Source organism: Onychomys torridus, chromosome 2 (genome assembly GCF_903995425.1).
Source record: "Onychomys torridus chromosome 2, mOncTor1.1, whole genome shotgun sequence".
NCBI classification, from domain to species: Eukaryota; Metazoa; Chordata; class Mammalia; order Rodentia; family Cricetidae; genus Onychomys; species Onychomys torridus.
The window spans coordinates 78,896,772-78,916,492 of record NC_050444.1 but is presented as its reverse complement, the minus strand read 5'-3'; the positions used below and the strand labels follow the sequence as shown (position 1 = coordinate 78,916,492).

The 19,721-nt window shown below is 45.0% G+C and overlaps 1 protein-coding gene across 3 annotated transcripts in view; it reads left to right on the top strand.

Moving 5' to 3' along the window:
* The first annotated feature begins 824 nt into the window (after positions 1 to 824).
* The window catches only part of Lpar1 (lysophosphatidic acid receptor 1), a 119,635-nt gene continuing 100,738 nt past the window's right edge, over positions 825 to 19,721 (top strand). Inside the window, exon 1 of one of the 3 annotated variants that reach the window (XM_036179547.1) lies at positions 825 to 948. The gene's annotated coding sequence lies outside the window, so the exon portion shown is untranslated. Of the gene's footprint in view, positions 949 to 970; positions 1,241 to 8,474; positions 8,499 to 19,721 lie in introns of those variants that run through there. The other 2 variants (XM_036179546.1, XM_036179548.1) reach the window with 2 other exon arrangements.

The following is a 19,721-nucleotide window of genomic DNA, read 5'->3' as shown; positions in this document are numbered from 1 at the left end:
CGCCCACACCCACAGGTGTGCTTTCCCCGCCCTTAATTACTACGTGAAAACCACAGTTTGCCCTTACAAAGTTACATTGGGAGAGCGGAAGAGAAATTTATAATCAGATCCAGGGACACAAAGCCACAGTTCGCTTTGATTTGCAGTTGTAAAGAGGCAGAGACTCACACACCTTTTTTTTTTTTTTTTTTTTAGCGGCAAAGCCAACCCTTTCTTTACGGCCTCCCTGGTTGAAACTTTGCACCGTCTGAAAAGTTTAGAAAGTCAACTAGGAGGAGGCCATACAAGTCTTTTTTTTTTTTTTTCTTCCTTTTTTTCTTTTTTCTTTCTTTTTTGACACTGCGATGTTTTCCAGGGCTTTTCAAATGAGGAGGGAAAAGCAACAGGACAAAAATGCACCATGCAGGGAGTCAACCAAAGCTCTGCAAGCGGCGGGTCGCTGGGGTGAGCGCGGGAGAGGGCAGAGGTGACCCGGGTGGGTGTGTCCGATGTGGAGGGTTGGAGGAGAGCGCCAGGAAGGTACTGAATGGGAGGCTTCGGCTCCCCTCACCCGCCACCCCACACCCACAGCAGCTCGGGAAGTTCTGTGAATGACTGGGGGAAGGGAACCCCAGGAGTCAGGGGCGCTGGGGGTGCCACGCAGGTAAGGGTAGCTGCTGAGGAAAGACGCCTGGGGGGTGCGGGGAGTTGCTGATTTGTGCAACGTGGACGGGGCAAAAAGCGCCAGAAGGTGGAGGGAGAGGAAAGAAAGCTGGCACCCGCGCTTCTTTCCTGGCCTCCCGCCTGCTCCAAGAGCGGGGGACGGGCGGGGGGGGGAGTCGCAGTGACGCCCCAGGAGTCCTGTTCCCCAGCGCAGCGCTACCCTCGCAGCCTCCCGGCCTCGCCCGGGTGAGGCTTGTGCTGGGCTGGCCTCAGGGGCTGCGGGGACTGCAGAGCTGGACTTAGCAGGTAAAGGCGCTGGCGGCCCGGTGTCCCCCGGCGCGGGTGGCGACGGCCCCGCCTCCCATCGGCGCGCTCGGCTCGCACTGTCCCACCACCCGCCGCTTTGTAGCCGTGCGCGTGAGCGCCTGTGAGTGCGCGCGCCCGCCCGCGGGCCCGGAGTGGGTGGGTGTGCGCGCGTGTGAGAGGCCGCCTGCAGGAGGCGAGGCTGCCCTGGCCTCCCGCACCAGCCGGTGGAACCCAGCCCGGGAGGGAAGTCGCCGCAGCCAGCCGTCCCGCGGCCCTCCTGCCCTTTGGCCAGGTCAGTGCGCCCCAGGGTCCGTCCGAGTGACACGTAGGTGGCCTCCGGTTGGTTACCTGGGTCGGGTTAGGGGCGCGAGAGGGCTGGCGTGGGGCGCTCCAAGTTCCTCGGTGCGGCATCCCCGAGGACTGAGATGGCCCGGGTGTCCCAGCGCCCCGCGCTCAGCTCTCGGCTCCCTGGTGACTTTGTCGTCCCTTGAGTCTAAGGAATTTAAACTTTCCGTGAAGCCGCCCGAGGCTTAGCTAGTACCTGGAAAATGCAAGGCGGAGGAGGGACCTGGCTTTGCCTGAATAGGTTGATCCGTGGTGTTGGCTCCTGCACGGAGAGCTTACCGGGGATGGTTTTAAACTTTAGGCTTTTTTTTTTTTCCCTTTGCTGCCATTTGGCCTTTGATGTGAGGCATCCAGGGTTTGTTGCTGCTTCCAGGCTGGAGCCCTGGACTGTCTTTTCTCTGTCCTGTTCCCTTCTTCTCCCCTTTTCTTTCTTTCCCCCTTTCTCTCGGCTTTTTTTTTTTTTTTCTTCTTCTTTTTCTCTTTGGTTGAAACCTACAGATTTCTTCCATGTGGGTTTCCAGCGAGTGCTGGCTTGTGAAAGTTTCACTCTTTAGCTATACCCCTCGTCGTAGATACCGACTGCGGAGGACCTCAACTAGAAGGAGGTATTAAAGCAGAATCCTCTAGTCTTCCCAGCAGGGCTGTGCGTTTGTCCTTTTGTGTAAGTGTCCTCTGCTTACTTAACGTGACTGTGAAGTCACAGGTCTGAGTTTCAAAGTCTTAGAAAACGGAAGAACATATTCTTTTCTCAGATAGAGTGAATACCAAGGAAGAGGAGTCAATTAGGCTTAAGGCCATGTGCACCACAGTGAACTACATGAACACACAGCTGTAATAGCACGGAGTTTCTGCCCTTGGTTCTCCAGATGCAATATTATGAATAATAATCACCAGGGCTCTAAGTATATGAAAACCGAATTTTGTTTTTTGTTTTTTTAAACTTTTATTTCCCCTTTCTTTGGTCTTGAGTGTTAATTTCAGGGAAAAAATTGCAGAAAGAGAGGGAAGCCTCTTGAGGCAGAAAGGCTGAGAAGTGCGGCTGCAGAACTGGGCCTCAGCATCGGAGCCCCCTTGTACACAGCGTCCCCTAGCGGTGCAACCCGAGCCTGTTCTGAGCTCCTGGTCTTGGTGTCCTCTCAGGAAAATGAATGGGTGGGATGATCTTTGCTGTTCTATCTTTCCAACAACCGGGAGCTGGTGGTTCGGGACTTCTCCAGGATAGAATAGTTGAGGAAGGGAAATGGGAAAGATTTAGTCAAGCGGGGAAACGCGAGAACAACAGAAAGAAAACGGGGGGAAAAAAGAATAAAGAAAGAAGCCCATCAGAAGGGAGTGCTTGAGGTAAGGAACTTAAGCGGGGAGCTAACTTTCTCTCGTTTTTCCTTTCTTCACCCACGAGGGAACCAGCCATACTTTCTCCTTATTATTACAAGCCGGTGAGTCTGCCTGAAAGTGGCATCAGGTCTAAGCGATCGCCTGCCCATCTTGCCCTTTGCATCCTCCAGAGCTCAGCATCCCTGTGAGTGATGGGTAAGAAGTCACAGAGGGGAGCATTTAAGTGGCAGCATTTTAGAAACCCCTGTTTTCATTCAAAGCTAGTATTTTCCAGAATGCAATTTGATTTTGTTTTGCAGATTGTATCATAGATGACAGGTTTTTACAGAAGCTGTTCTGTTTGACCCAGTGGGATATTCAAGGGAAGAGTAAATCCTAGCTGCTGAGTCAGTGATGAATGTACAATAACAGCCTGAAATTTGTGATTTTTAGGAAAAAAGGATCATTTCAGATGCGTGGTATGAAAATTTGTACTCTGAACAGAATGCACCATGCTAACTTCGACTCATCATGTCTTTAGAAGTTTAGTTTAAAGTCAATTTTTTTAAATGTCTGTGATTAATGTGTGGCCATCTACCCTCAGCATCTCCCTTCCTTCCCTCCCTCCCTCCCTCCTTTCTCCTTCTCCTACCCAACCCTCTTCCCTCCCTTCCTCCCTTCCCTCTTGTCTTCCTCTCCCCTTTCCTTTGGTATGTCATCTCTACACATGTGGGGAACGTGATTTACTTTGAAGGTGGGTGTGATGTCCTGAACACTGCCACACAAGCCAGCTCTGGCTTTGCCAACTAAGTCAGCATCTTACTTCTGTCTGGTTTCTTACCTTTTACAGAGCGGGATAATTCCAAGTCTCGATCATGTTAGCATTTAAGTATCTGTTATGGGTATGTTAGACAGTTGAGAGAGAAGGAAAAGAATTTAATTAAACAAGCAACCATCGGATTCTTGTTGTAACAGATACAACAGATGACTGTGCTAGAGATAGTGAAGAGTGTATGTGTGCCATATTGCTTCACTGTGTGGAGCACAGAGCACTGTGTGGAGCACACGGAGAAGTCTTAAAAAGCTTGACGGGCTGGGGAGCAGAACCTGAAATTCTAACTGGTGGAGAGACAGACAGCTTGAAGAATGGCCCATGCTTTGACAGCTCAGTGGGGAAAGTGAGGACCTCTCAGAGGTGGTGTGGTCTGGGTCCTGGGTGATGAAGGTGGCCTGGATGTTACCTTAAGCAGCTGTGCCATGGCATTATTTAATCCTGAGATGCATGAAGACCCCGAGTCATACTGCTTAGCGGCAGAGTGGAGGTGAAGTGTTTGAGAGATGATTGAATGCGTTCCCTTGTATACTTGTGACTAGTAAGTTGTGTGGCACCACTGCCAGTTTATTTGATGTTATTATATGAAGCTTCTAGAACATTCTGCATGTCATTTCTTCCCTCCTATCCCCTCCAAACGATAGCTTGCTTTTGGGAAACTTAATTTGTTCCAACTGGATGAGGCTCCTGGGTTGCACAGGGCCCCGTGGGGCCTTTTGAACATGTGTGCTGAAGTCTCTTTGCAGACACAAAGCTGAGCATCCATGCTTTCCTTTTTCTGTTTGGGGAATAGCTTGCTGGTTAATGCTAATTTAAACATGACTCTTCTCCACACTGGCATTCTTGACCCTGTTTATATTACACATAGTATCTTAACCACAGTGTGGAATATGTGTAATACAGATGAGAGAGGATTATTATTGGTGCAGAAATAGGGTTAATGCCTCTTTGACTGGGAATAGAGCCCTAAGAGTCCTTTATGGAGTTTTCCATATACTTGTCTAGAAGTGCATTGCCCAGTCTTGTAGAGTAATATGCATGGATTTTGTTTTTTCATCTCTGAAGGACTTAGCTAGTGATATCTCAGGGGACTCAGTGGAATTCCTTTAGGAGAATGCAGGACCCCTCTCTTGCCCTCTGCCTTTGTGTTACTCGTGAGAATGGATGAGTTTTCAGCTGCATGTCAAGCTGATTTGGGTAAAGACTTGGAATTACCCTTGAGTCTAGAATGGTAGGCGGCTAAGGAGACAGATCATTAAAAGAGATTAGTTTAGCATTTTGTTGTCTTCTGGATACAATTTGAATGCATGGTCCTCTCAGTAGCTTTTAATTAATTTGTTTACTTACTAATTTTTTTAAATCTTCAGCAAGGCATGGGGACTTAGGTTTGCCATGATTAAAAATCAACTAGTTAATTAATTTTAATAAGTCGAAGGCTTGACGTACTTTATTTTAGGGTTCTCAAAGGGTCACATTTTAGTGAGTGGGGGATTGTATTGAAATTTCTTGGTTCTTTGTTTTAGAAAGTCCATGTGATTTCAGTGCAGCATTTATTCTTATACTACCTGCTTGCTGGCACAGGGCCAAGGGAATTGGACTAATACCTGGACATTCTCTCCCACCACCCACCACTACCATGTAGACTTTAACCCTGAAGTTCACATAAAAGTCAGGGCTTTTTTTCTCCCCTTCTGAAAATGAAAGGGAACTATTTTAATGCATCTGTGGATTTAGGTTATAATTTATTTTCTTTTTGTGGTACTGTTTTAAAAAAGTGATATAATGACAGGGCAGACTCTTAACTTTAGTCCAGTGCTAAAACAAACATGTCCGAGCCTGAGTGGGGTAGGTCGGGGTGTGCTTGTGGTAGCATAGAAATAAAAGAAAATGCTTTCAAAGCCAGCCAGTGTCTTCCTCTAGAAGAGAAAAAGAGAGCTTGGATCTCTGAATCCAAAGGTTGAAACTGTCATTTAAAGGACATTGTGTCTGTTGCAAACATTCTGTGGGCCCATGCTTCCAGAGATGCAAGTTTCGGGGGGCGGGCACTACGGTGAACTATTCTCTTTAGCAAGTTTACCGCCTTTTCATTTACTCCAGCCCCCCCCCCCCCTTCCTTGCTTTTGTGACAGGGTCTTCTACTGTAACTCAGAGGAGCCTGAGCTAGGAGACCCAGTTTGGCTTCTGACTCACAGCAACAGTTCTGCCTCAATAACACCCCAAGGGTTTGGAGGACCTACCACCACACCTGAATTTCCTTTTCCTCCTCCTCCTCCTCCTCCTCCTCCTCCTCCTCCTCCTCCTCCTTCTTTTTCTTCTTCATTATCTAAGTTGGAAACAATGGATTGGATTAGTCTTCCTGCCATCCTCTATGCTCAGGTTTCTTTCCCTGGGTCCCAGTGACTCTCCCAACTCTTCGTTGAATTTCTGCCCCAATAAAGGATAGGCCTGGCTGGCTCTTTGGAGGGAGGTAGATGTGGGCCAGAGGAGGTAAGATCTGCTCGATCCTAGAGGCGTGTAACTGACCGCTGGTGCAAATAGGCCTTGTGCAGAGTACCAGGGATGGACAGAAATGAGCAACGCAGGATCCCCTCACCCCCAGTCAAGAATCCAGTGAGGGTTCCCAATCATGGGTTCCTGGTGCTCTGGGAACACCAAAGGCAAAGGGGCAGGGGACACCTGACCTTCTGAGTCAAGGGTCAAGACAGGGGAAGTGGAGATGCTGAAGATGGGGGAGGAGCCATGAAGATTAGGATCTGGAAGGACCCTGGGAGATAAACCAAGCCTGAGAGGGAACAAAAGCAATCAAGCTAGAGGGAGTCACAAGGCTTCTAGAGCAAGCTCCGCCGTGTCTGGTAAGTCAAAGGGCTTTTCTTTTTCCATCTGTGAACTAGGAACACGCACTGGTAGAATGGGTTTCCCAAGTCTAGTTTCTATTCTTTGTGTAATCCCGCAGGAGATGGCCTTCCATCATGCTCGCGCTCTCTCTCTCTCTCTCTCTCTCTCTCTCTCTCTCTCTCTCTCACACACACACACACACACACACACTCACTCACTCACTCACTCACTCACTCACTCACTCACACCAGGATCTCACTGTGTAGCTGAGGCTGGCCTTCAACCTGCAGTTTTTCTGTCTCTGGTTCCTAAGCACTGGGAACACACACCACCATGCCTCCTTTTTCTGTCGAATCATGTGACCAACTGAAGCTTTTCTGAAATGCCTTCAAATGCAGAGGTAGGACTTTTGAGTGATTCTTCTGTTTCAGCAGCTTCTTCAAGGTCCTCTCAGTGTTTCCCCTGGGTGAAGGAGTTGGAGCCTGGTATCCAGGCCTTCGTTTTATAAACTTAAAACAGTTCACCAAGATTTACCTGTGAGTTGTGAAAATGTGGAGCCAGATCCAGCGTGTCTTGTCTATAGCCTTGGCTTGCTTCCCTTTCCTTCTGGATGTTCCTATTTTTGACCCAATTTGTGTTTGAGTTTCTATGCCCAGTTTATGACATCTTCCTAGAAAATTCTGAGTCTGGTGTTTAACTTTGGTGGTCTTGTTGAGATCATCTAAGGATACAAACATTATAGAAAGAGTCCAACCAGAAGAGAGGCACTGTATGTATTTGTAAATGTAGACTGTTTTGTAGTCATCTAAACTGTACACATATGTCTAGAGTAAAAGATGTGATCTCTGCCACTTCAGCTGCCTATCTAAGGTCACTGCTTTGTTGTCGATTTGCCCTACAGCCTTCTGTTTTTGGCCTTTGGTTGCCCAAGCCTCCATTCCTGTATTTGCTTGTTTGCACGCGAGTGTGTGTATATTTTTATACATTTGTGTGTCATCATGACAGCACATTTCCATTTGTCTCTGCTCTCCCTGGGTCTTAGCCAGGGTGTACCCAAGGTTGCCATCAAAGGACTTTTCTGGACTACAGACTGACTTCATTCTGTAGAGTTCTCATGGGTGATTCGAATGACTGTTCAGAAGGGGGAAACAGAAAACCATTTCCAGCCCTGTGACACTCAAGATGAATAATGCCATTGCAGGGTGTGTTCTTTTCACAAGGGCTCTGCTGCCCCTGGTCTCAGGCAAGTGGGGGAAGGGCATCTGGGAGCAAGTGCTAGGCATCTGTGTGTGAGCCTTTTGTTAGATGGAAAACCAAGTACCAGGGGAAGGCCTGGAACCACTTGTGGAACGGAGACAGGTGCAGTTATTCATTATAGGCAGGTTTCACTGTGGGAGCATTAAATGAGCAATCCTCCCCCACCTCCTTAGAAGTCTAATCAGGGGATGATAAGGGTGGTGTGGTCTCAGAACCGAGCAACACAGCACAGCTAAAGCAGAACTGCCTTTTGTTAAGGGGTCGCTTGCCTCTTCTGACTATGATTTGTTGGGAAAAGGATTATTGTCATGTCAAGAAAATGAAGCATTCATTCTGATCCACTGTTCTGTGAAGTTCCACAGAGAGCTCCTTGCCTTCCTTGCTGAGTAGACACAGACAGAAAGGTTCAAAGGCCAGGACAGTCCGACTGACTTTTCCGGATTCAGCAACATCTGCTTTCTAGTCATTTTTATCTGAGATCCTGTCATTTAATTTCATGCATCTGATATCTTAGAGGATTTTGGATCCTCGTGCATGGCTGAGAACACTTAGAAAGGAAAATTCAGCAGCAGGCAAAAAAGCATGGGTCTTGCTTGCAATTAGCTTATAAACATGGGAAGACACTGCCAAAGATGACTCAGATCAGGCAGCCAGTGATAAATACTCCAAACCAAAGTTTAAACAGAGTGCTCTGCAGGCTTCTGAGGGTGGAGGAAGAACTTCCCCTGCCTTGGAGTAGATGAGTGATTGGCATGGCAGCTGGGTGCTGGTGTCAAGCCCCTGGCTAAGTTTATTCCATGCCTAAGAATAAGAAGGAAGGCCCAGAAGGAATGCATGTGAGCGGCAGGCTTGGGGGAAGATGCCTGGAACATATGGCTTCTGGCAAATAGTGCTGGTGTGCATGGAGCCTGTCTTGAAAGTCGAAGATGGCACTCAACTACAGTGGTTGCTGTGATGCCGTTACCAGGTGAGACACCAGGGTGGGAGAGGGTTGCAGTGAGGTTTGTTAGTTCTAGACCTGTCTAAAACTATAGAGACAGATGTGTTCTCCTGGTAGCTGGAAATCTGAGTCAAAGTTTCGTTTAGAAGATAGAGCTTGCAGTGTTTAGGGATCCTCACGATACATAGAACGCCATTGTATGTAAACACAATTGAAACGTATGCAGAAAGCTAGTGAGAACGTTCAAAATTGAAGGATATATTTAGAACTGGAATGTGCCTCCGTTGGTAAAGTGCTTGCTTAACACATACGAAACTCTGGGTTTGACCCCTGCCATTACACAAGCTTAAGTGTGGTGGTGCGTGTTAAGATAGATGTAGGCAAATTCCTGAGAGTTCAAGGTCAGCCTGTCCTACAAGAGACTCTGTCTGGAAAAAGGAAATCCGAAATAGTGGTTTAACAAGGACAAGATCTAATTTTGGACTTTAAGTGTTTTTTCTCTAGCAGAGAACTGAGCTCCACCAGGCATTCTTTGAGAATCTGTTATGGCTTCTCTTGATGGGATGATTCTGGGTTGGTGTTTTAGGCCTGTAATCCCAGCTGCTTGGGGGACTGAAGCAGGAGGATCACAAGTTCAGGGCCCATCTAGTCCCTGAAAATAAAATATTTTGTATTAAATTTCTAAGCATGGGATACAGTTCAAATGATGGAGTGAGTTCAAAGTTAGCCTAGGCAACATAGATGAGTCTCACAAAAAGTTCAGAGGATCAAGGGTGTAGCTCAGAGGTAGAGCAGTTGCCTGGTCATGTGTGAGGCTCTGATGTCAGTCTTAGGCACCACCCAAAACCAACCAAACCCAAACCCCAAACAGGAAACGGTGTGGATTTTGGCATGATCTTCTGTGGGGAACAGAACTCCCACCCCACCCCCAGTGGTCCTTTCCAGTTATGGTTGTCTGAAAAATATTCTTAAAATTGTTGAGAGATTAGTGGTGATTTGGGGGCTAAAAGAAGAAACAAAAAGAGTTTTAGTTAGTGGGAGAGCGTGCTGTGAGATTCATTGTTATCACGGCAAATAAAAGGCAAACAAATCCTCGGAGGAACTTGCAAACCCCAAGAACCTAAAGAACACTGGAGAAACTCCAGCAGGCTCCCATGGAGGTTCTAGAAAAATCTAGTGAACCACTTGCTTGAGGTAAACAGTCAGTCCAACTCTTTTCTATCTGGATTAAAAAAAATAATAATAACCTTTTTCTGATTAAGATTTTACTTCTACTTTAGATAATTATATTGTCGTGTCTTCTACACTGTTTGATAGAGAAGATAAATTCTTTACTTTGTGAAGCTGATTCTTCAAGCATGTGCTTCTGACACTTGGTAGTGAAAACAGCACACACACACATCTTGGAATATGTGGGATGGAGAGGAGACTCATCTGGAGTCTCAGCCCTCTTAATGTCTTCCTGAAGCTGGCCATGGTGGCTCACACCTATAATCCTGGCCCTTGCGAGGTGGAGGCAGGAGGATCAGAGGCTGAAGGTCATCTGCAGCTACATGGCAAATTTGAGCCCAGCCTGGGCTGAATGAGACCCTGTCTTCAAAACCCAACTCAAAACCAAACTTCTTCATCGCATTTTGGAATGATTCCTTGCAGGTCTTAAACTATTAAGGTCTACTGAATATTTAATAACATTATGCTTTGTAGCTAACCTGTCTATGCAAGCCATTACAATGTTCTATATGAAATGTCTAATGACGGGAATAATCACTGCCTGTGACATGCTCCAGATTTAATCACCACCTCTTATCTCTGCTTATTGCTCTTCTCCTGGGCCTGTGCTGCCTGGCCCATTGTTACATGCTAATGGCTTCTTTATCCCTACTCTAAACAAGCTCTACACCTGAGCTTACCTACACAAGGACTTCCTGTTCACTGTTTTCTCTGCCTAGTTTTTCTCCCTGTTTCTAAATGCTTGCTCTCCCCCTGTCTTCACTCAAAGGTCACCACTTTCTCAGTGAGACCCTAGCTCCTGCCTGCAAAACTGAAGGATCTTTCCTGTGTGTCCAGCTTGCCCTACAGTCCCTTCTCCATTGTATTTCTGACTCTTAGATGAGGAAAATACTTCTAAAAAAATTTCTCATTTTGTTTCCTGATGTTTCCCCAGTGCTCAGTACAATACACACTACACATGGCAGAAACTTTTTTGAATAAAAGAATTGAAAGAGTGAATTAAATTATGATAGATGCCTGAAAAAATTAAAAAAAAATGTGTTTTTGAGTGTGCTAGAATAAATCAGGTGTAGTCTTGGCTTCTTGGTATTTACAATCCAGTGACAGCGGAGATGGCCTTTGGGGAACTCGCTGTGTAGCTTTAGGAAAACCCAGTAGGAGATGCAAGGCTGACATTGTTTCCGAGATGGAGGAAAATGTGTCTGCGACTTGAAGAGTGAGCTAAATAAACTGAAAGTGAGATGTGGGGGTGGGAGAGGAAGGGGAGGTTGATGAAGACAAAGAAAAGTTGGTTCCTGAAAGAGAAAATGTAACTCAGCTTTTCATTTCTTGAGTTGAATGAAATCATTTGTTCCAATGTAAGGATAGGCATTTGTCATACTTAGTAGTATTTTTGATGGACAGAGCTTCATTTTAAATACTTTGGAAATCATCAGCAGTATTTTTATTTAAAATTTTGCTTATTCTTGAGGGAGTAGGGATTTTCCATTTGAAAGTGAGAATTTCAGCACATGGAAGTAGCTTAAATTCTGTAGGTAGGTGATGGCTCTGTGGACTGTAAGCCTAAATTCTTTGTTTTATGCCAGTGCTGTTTCCTGTGAAGTTTAAAACAGTCCTGGGAGAATAAATGTTCTCGCTGGCACTTGTCTTCATAGAGATTGCTTTGGGAGGCTCAGCAGGATGCACTTGAAGATGGCTTTAGTGGAGATGCTTATGCCTGTGGACTTTCCCATGATTAGATTGGTTGATTCTTGTAAGTGAATGTGAATATCGATTTTATAGTTTGTACTTCTTGTGGATTAGAATTTCTGTTTCCTGAATACTTAAGAGGAGCCTGGTTCTCTCTGGGTGGTAAGTACAATATGTGCTTATTGGTTCAGTCATGATACTAATAATATCCATAAATTCTAGGTTCTGTTAGCCTACTTGAGCTGTTATAGATCAATAATGCCCCCTTGGTGTGTCTCTACAAGTGGCTCCCTATCTTTCTGTCTCTGTCTCTCTAATGTCAACTACTTTCTGATAATTTCTGTGTTAAATATATAATGTGAGATGCAGTGTAAAACAGCCCTCTACATTAGAAACTTTCTTTCTGCTCAAGTTAATGTTGCTAATTCTTTCTGTTGTTTGTATATGAGATGCTTTTATTTCCTGGTCTGATTTGAAACTTTTCGTGTTATTTTATCATATATTTGCCTGTCAGCAAGATTGAACTGGATTTTGTTCTGAGATAATTCTGAATAAGGGAACATTGCTTTTATGTTTATTGTTGTAATGGATGAAGGTCGGCACAGGACACACCCAGACACCAAATTCTCAGCACAAAGGAGATTTAATACCCGGAGGGGGCAATGGGGTGGGGTACTGCCTCTGGATTGGACAAAGGCAACAGCAGGTGTCTCTGCAGGAGTGGTTTTTAAGTCTGGTTAGGTATGAGTTGGTAAAGTTCTGATTGGACACGTTAGCCAGTGTAGCCAAATAATGAATTTTGATTGTGGGATCTTGGTGTTTTGTTAGTTGGGCCTTGGTAATCAGCCCCAGGCATGAGTTAGACACGAAGAAGTGGCCAAATAAGAGAATTAACCGCGCTAGTGTATTCGCTGCCATTGCAGTTGCCATTATTGATGGGCTAAATCACATAAAGTGGCTTGTACTTGATCTTATCCTGTAAAAAAGGCAATTTCATATGGTTCCGCCTAATGTTGTAGCTCTTGGCCTTTTCTTCTTTCATTTTTGTCTTTTTCCATGTCTTGTTGTTCTGAACATCTGCAGCATAGTGAGGTGGACATAGTGAGTTGCCTAGGGAACATTAGATTTCTAGTTCGTCATGGTGTATAGCAGCGATTTTGTGTGTATTACTGTAGTTGGTTGTAGTGGGGTGTTGGTGAGGAAAGAGGTTGTTATCCCTAGAGTCTAGTGGGAAGAAGAATGCGGGCCACTTGCTTACAGTATATAAGAGACGATGTTGTCAGCACCATGATGGTAAGTTCATGTGGAACCTCATTTGACATTAGAGTGATTCAGGAGTTCCTGGGGAAGTGCTATGTCTGCAGAATGAGATGGGTTGACTCTGCAAAGGGCTAAGCTGCTGCATGTGCATGGGATTGCAAGGGCATGGGAGATAAGAACAAGAGAAGGAACACAGAAGCAATGGCGGTGGAAGGCAATCTTTGGTTGAAACAGGTTTGCATGGTAGCCCTTTAGCACACTGCTAAGTAATAGCTAGCATGTATAGACGGCTTGTTCTGTGAGCGGCTGGACAAGGCTTTGCATAGCCATGTGGTACAAAGTAACCCTGATTGGAGTAAAAACACTACAATATAGAGTAGTTCCAAATTTAATGATTTTCCATAATCCATAGGAAATTAGAACACGGGAGTTATGGTTTTGATTAGTGAAGATCAGGTGCTTGGCTATTGTATAGCTTCTTGGTGATTTTCATTGTGCAAAGAATTATTATTCTGCTAGGCTGTTCATTTCATATTTACACTGATTTGCCATGGAAAATTTTTTATCACTTTAAAAAAGCTGTGTCAAGAATTGAAATATTATACATTGGAAATCTGTAAAGCAAATTTGAGACCGAGAGATGGGAAATCAAGACCCGAATACCAGCTCCCCACTGCTGCCCACATGGCCATCAGCTCCCCACTGCTGCCCACACGGCCATGCCCCAGCCTTTCCAGGCCTTGCCCTTCTCAACTTAGAGGATTCGAGTCTCAGCTGAACAAAGCATTCCTCAGGTTTATTGTTTGGTGACTCTGATTTTATTGTGTTCTTGCTACTTAATTTTAAAGACTTGGCTCTGTATTGTTTAGGTAATCTTACCCAAGAAGCTGTAGCTAAAGCTGGAGACTTCTGTGTTTTGGGAAGGTAATTCTCCAGGGACTGTAGCTTGACCACTGGATTTAAAAAAACGGTTTTCTTTTAATTGCTGAGGTTCAGTGAAGATGGAAAAGTATGATTATCTTAGATTTATCTGTCAATGCTTGCTTTAGAAAAATGTAAAGCATCTAACTTGTGAGTTATTGACATTTTGTGAAACCACCAAGGAGCGGGTGTTGTCACTTCCCAGAGAAGCACGCCGGAGCTGTGGAGCTGTGGAGGACCGCTCTCACGTTTAATGGCTGACTAGCCCAAGTTTTGGTAATGTTTCAGAGGGATGAGCTATGTTGAGAAGCAGATAAAAGGTATCTGGAAAATTGGTTTTTCCTTTTCCTTAATTAGCTTTATTGTGTTGATATTGACAACTATAATGAAATATAGTTGTGTTTAAAGAGTAATACTTGATGACTTGATGTGGAATGGTCACTCCAATCTGTCAAGCTAGTTAACATATCCAACATTTAACGATTCATTTATTTGTGTGTGTGTATGTGTGTGTGTGTGTGTGTGTGTGTGTGTGTGTGTGTGTGTGTGTTTGGTGGGAGGGATTAGAGCACCTATGGCCCACTTTTGAACAAATTTGAAATACATAAAGCTTTATTGTTATTATTATTATTATTATTATTATTATTATTATTTTGAGATAGGGTCTCATATAGCCCAGGCTAGTCTTGAACTCACTGTATAGTTAAGGGTGACATGGAACTCCTGATTCTCTGGTCTCTACCTCCCAGGTGCTGGTATTACAGGCATGTGCTCCCATGCTCACTTATAAGATGCTATAGCTGTAGTCACTATGTTGCCCATCAGGTCAGCAGAACTTGGCCATCTCGCAACCAATACTTGGTAGCCCCTGGCCACCATTTCCCCATTTCCTCCACCAGGGCAGCTTTTCTAACCAATGTTTTAAATCAACTGATTTAAATATGCCTAAACATTTTTTGTCGTTTAAATCATTCAGTTTTCCACACTCACATATTTCAATATGAGTATTTCCTTATATTTCTCTTTTGCTGTTTAGAAATTGAAGGGGAAACAAAGCATAAGCCCTCTGTTTTTAAACTATACCTAATTCCTCATTTATAATCAATATTTATCCTGGAAGTCCAGGCAACTGAGGATTTAATGTGTGTTTGGGCTTGATGCATCTGCTTAAATCCCTGTTTGCTGTTGAATTCCTTCCCTTAGTGTGACTGATACATGGAAACCAGACAGGTCTCCAGGCTCTCAATATGAAACACAGGTACAGACAATGTTTGGGATTAGAGGAGGCGTTCGTCCAGGCAGGTAATCGGCATGGGTGTTGCTTCAGGCTAATACCAGAGATAGGTTGGTCCAGTGCAGGGTAGAGCCATGTGGTTAGTTCAGTCTTAAGGCAGAACCAGAAGGAATACAAAGAACTCCCATGTGCTGTGAAGATTCTGAGAAAGGCCTTCTGTAAAGGCCTGGAAAGATGCAGTGTGGGTGAAAGACTAAAGCTTCCTTGAAAAAAGTCAGTTTTAGAATGGGAAGTAACAGGTGAATGTCTTGGTTCCAAGTGACCTCAACACTGAAGCATGTGTTAGGCAGTGGATACTCAGGGAAGTCCCAGCTACTTAACCATTTGGCGGTTTCCAAGAAGAGGGCCACAGATCTCAGATCCTCATCTGAATGAGTAATATTTGTCTAGGAATAGAAATTGGAGCTTTCGTGCTTCAACACATTACTACTACAAAAGAGATGTACAGTAAAATGTATTCATTTTTTGGTATGGACAGAATTTCTCCCCCACCAATAGGATTGAAGCTTGAACCCCGAACATACCTGTGTTTGGGGATAGGCCTTTAGGGGCTGGCTGGCATTAAGAGAGGTCATATGAGTGGAGCTTCAATCCAATACAACAGGGAGCTCTCTACATAGAGGTGCACTGAGGAAAGGCTGGCTGTATATATATGAAGGTTTGACCCAAGCCCACATGAAAGCTAACAGCACAGTCAGCCACGCTCTACCCTAATCTCCAATTTCCAGGCCCTGGATCTTTTGCAAAAAATACATGTCTGTCACTCATCCATTTCTCTGTCATTGGGTGATCCCTGGGTCTTTCCTAGGGTCCCGTTTTCTAGGTAGCCTCCCTGGAGTTGTGTAGCAGTCTAGTCATCTTTGTTTTACATCTAGTATCCTCCTATGAGTGAGTACAGACCATGTTTGTCCTTCTGATTCTGGGTTACCTCACTCAGGATGATTTTTTTTTCTAGATCCATCCATTTGCCTGCAAACCTCATGATGTCATTGCTTTTCTCTGCTGAGTAGTACTCCATTGTGTATATGTACCATGTTTTCTTTATCCATTTTTCAGTTGAAGGGCATCTAGGTTGTTTCCAGGTTCTGGCTATTACAAACAATGCTGATATGAACATAGCTGAGCAAATGCCCTTGTGGTATGATTGAGCATTCCTTGGGTATATGCCCAAGAGTGCTACAGCTGGGTCTTGGGGGGGATTGATTCCCAATTTTTTAAGGAAGCGCCATATTGATTTCCAAAGTGGCTGTATAAGCTTGCATTCCCACCAGCAGTGGAGGAGAGTTCCCCTTGCTCCACATCCTCTCCAGCATAAGGTGTCTTCAGTGTTTTTGATCTTAGCTATTCTGACAGGTGTAAGGTGGTAAATCCACAATGATACATCCTCTGTAGACTGCTAGCAATGGTCGAGAGAAAGCCTGATCTGACCTATTCTGGTGATCAGATGGCCAAACACCCTAACAGTCGAGCTGGAACTCTCATCCAATGACTGATGGAAGTGGATGCAGAGATCCTCAGCCAGGCCCCAGGTGGAGCTCCAGGTGTCCAATTGTCGAGAAAGAGGAGGGACTGTAAGAGCGTGAATTGTTGAACCCAAGATTGGAAAATGCACAGGGACAAATAGCCAAATGAATGGAAGCACATGAATTATGAACCAAAGGCTGTGGAGCCCCCAGCTGGATCAGGCCCTCTGGATAACTGAGACAATTGAATAGCTTGAACTATTTGGGAGGCACCCAGGCTGTGGGTCCGGGACCTGTCCTTAGTGCATGAGCTGGCTGTTTGGAACCTTGGGCTTACACAGGGACACTTTGCTCAGCCTGGAAGGAGGGGACTGGACCTGCCTGTACTGAATCCACCAGGTTTAAATGAATCCCCAGGGGAGTCTTAGCCCTGGAGGTGATGGGAATGGAGGTGAGGGGATGGGGGGAAGGTTGGGGTGGGGGTGGGAGGGGAGAGGACAGGGGAACCCATGGCTGATGTGTAAAATTAAAACACAAATATAATAATAACAATAAAAATAAAAAAAAAATGTTGCTTCTGGGGATCCAACTCATGTCCTTGTGCTGGCAAGGGGAACACTTTCTTGATGAGCCATCTTTATAACCTCTCAAGTGACTGCCTTTTGAGTGCATTCCTGGTGACGGGATTTGCTATCTCAAACTACAAAGACATTTTTTAGTAGCCGGTGATAGTGATGATGAGACCGATGTCCAAAACAGTGTCCACACTTCCTACCTCATATAGCACAGCCAGAGTCAAAACAGAAGTTGGTGTGAGCAGATTGTGCACCTAGAACTTGCATAAGGAAATTTTATTAGTATTGTGTCTTTGGATGGCACTGAGGGAAGGTGCCTAGACCTCACTAGTAGATGCTCTGCTGTGGTACCCTACTGATTTGCGTCCTGAGAACATCTTCAGCTTTCTTTTGGTCTTGTGTCTTTTGAACTCACTGACTTTAATCGGCCAGGACAAGTCTGATATCTAGCTGGATTCATTTATCAGCTGATGGTGGAATATTCCTCATGAGTGTGTTTCTGTGACATAATGGATTAGTTGCTGAAAAATGCAACAAGTACCCTAATTAAATACAGAGGAGTCTAAAGCATTTGTGCCTGCGCTTGTTTGGTGGGTATTCTCCATGTTAGCATTTTCAGCTTCATTTTCCTCCGGGAGCCAGCCATCTTGCAGCCTCTTTTGCACCTTGGGAAAAATCAAATGAGCCTCTTTAAAAGTACTTCACCATTTCACCCACTGTCAGAAGTAGTCACAGGCAACACAAACTTGACATCCAATAAATGATCAGTTATTAAACCTTGGACAAAGTTGATAAGATAGACCCTCTCCATGAACTCAAAGACAGCAGGAGTTGAGAACTATGTGAAAATACTGTGAAATACTTGAGAGATTTGAAATCAGCTGTGTACATATTTTACTACTGACTATGATGACATTTAGTGAGCATGAGAAGGAAAGGTAGAATGAGGAAGTGAAAGTGTAAATTTAAGCAGAGATGAACACTGAGAGTCCGTCTCAGGGTCTGAGCCATCGATTTGAAAAGGAACATACATTTGGTCTAGCCTTCCAGGTAGCTGACACAGAGACAGAGCAATCAGTATGTGATCCAGAGAGCCTGTGTGCATGAAAACTGACCAAGAGGCATGACGCTTCACAGTGTGGGGAGGAGACAAGATAGTCTCTGTAGTTTGTCAAACCGTAGACAGTGAAAATAGTGGGCAGTGTCTCTAAACACAATTTTAATAATATAATAATAATAATAATAATAATTATTATTATTCTGGGAGAAAAGGTCTTACACAGTAGCCCAAGAAAGCCTGGAAGTGACAGCAATCCTCCTGTCTCAGTCCCTCATGGGTTGAGAGTACATGCATGAGCCACAATGCCTGATTCCAAACACTATCTTTCCTGTGAGTCCGACAGTAGCGTTTCGAAAGAGCCACATTTAGTCCAGGTCTAGGGCAGAGTGCCAAAGCTTATCTTAGGAAAGCAACTGTGAGCCAAGGGGAGACAGTTCAGACAAGTAGCTCTGCTGCCTTAGTCTGAGGGAGATGCTGCATGTTCCACATTCCTTGTGGAATGATGGGCTGGCAGCTTTCAGGATATTGTCTATAAATACTACTTTGCACAAAATAATACGTTTGATAGTTGCTGAATGTAAGCAAGTTCAAACTTAAGCAATCCCACAGTGCACCCTTTCCTTGTGGTCAAGTTCTGTGTGGATCAGTGTGCTTCCAGCCTCGGCTCCACTGAGGACAAGCATCAATAAGGGTCAGCCTATGACCATAGTGGGATATGCCGAAGAGTCAGAGGCAGGAGGATCACATCATAGGACTGGTAAGGCTATCCTGGCCAGTAATAGCAACTATTGATTACTTTATAAATCACATGGTGGCAAGCTTTTGCAAAATAACATGTATGAGATCCTCACTTCAGATCACTTGACAATCTAGAGGCAGAGACAGCACCTGGCAGTTCTGTGTGTCTGAGGTGGAGCAGATGAGTGTGGTACACAGACTAGAGAGGAGAGCTAGAAGAACAGCCCAGATCTCATGTAGTGGGAGGTAGCAGAGAGGAGGAGTGGGAGCAGAATGTCATGGAGCTTCTTGAGTAACAGCATGTTTTCTCCATGATGGACCTACGTGCTGTGGACTTTCTTTGAGGGACGAGGCAAGATGAGGAATGGAAAGAGCAGAGAGAATGGCAGCTTTAGGGCTCAGCTGGGATTAGAATGCACCGATTCATAGCGACAGCCTTATCTTGTCTCTGGTTTTCTCCATGGAGTCTCTGGTGATTGTGAATGAGAACAGAGCAGCAGTGTGGATTTTAATCAGGACGATAGTGTCAAAGGGCAGACTGGCAGAAAGGACTATGGGAGGTAGCAGGCTGGTGGAGGGGAGGTCAAGGACTGAGCATGTGCTGACGTTGGGAGATGTGAGGCTGGACAAAGGTGAGGAACCTGGAGGGACCAGGAAGCTGGGTAATTTGATGTTGAAGGGCCGAGACAGTGCATTGGGGGCAAGCAGTTGTGGGATGTTCAGTTCTGGTTAGAGAAGAGGATTTTGAGGTGTCACAGGACATTCCTGGTGAAAAGGGACTAAGCTCAATAGTTGGTCTCTCAAGGAAATAGAGAAGAAGTTGTCAGCTTGGTTGAAATTGCCCTTGACAGTGATATGCCTGGTGACTGATGTATCTGGAGAAGAGAAGGACAACACTGAAGGTCCCTTCCCATCTTAGAATTTTTTTCTCACAGAACTTCATTGGGGGTTGGGGGCAACACTACTTTTCCTTCCCTTCAAGGGGAAGGAGAATTCAAGGGGAATACTTTTTTTTTTTTT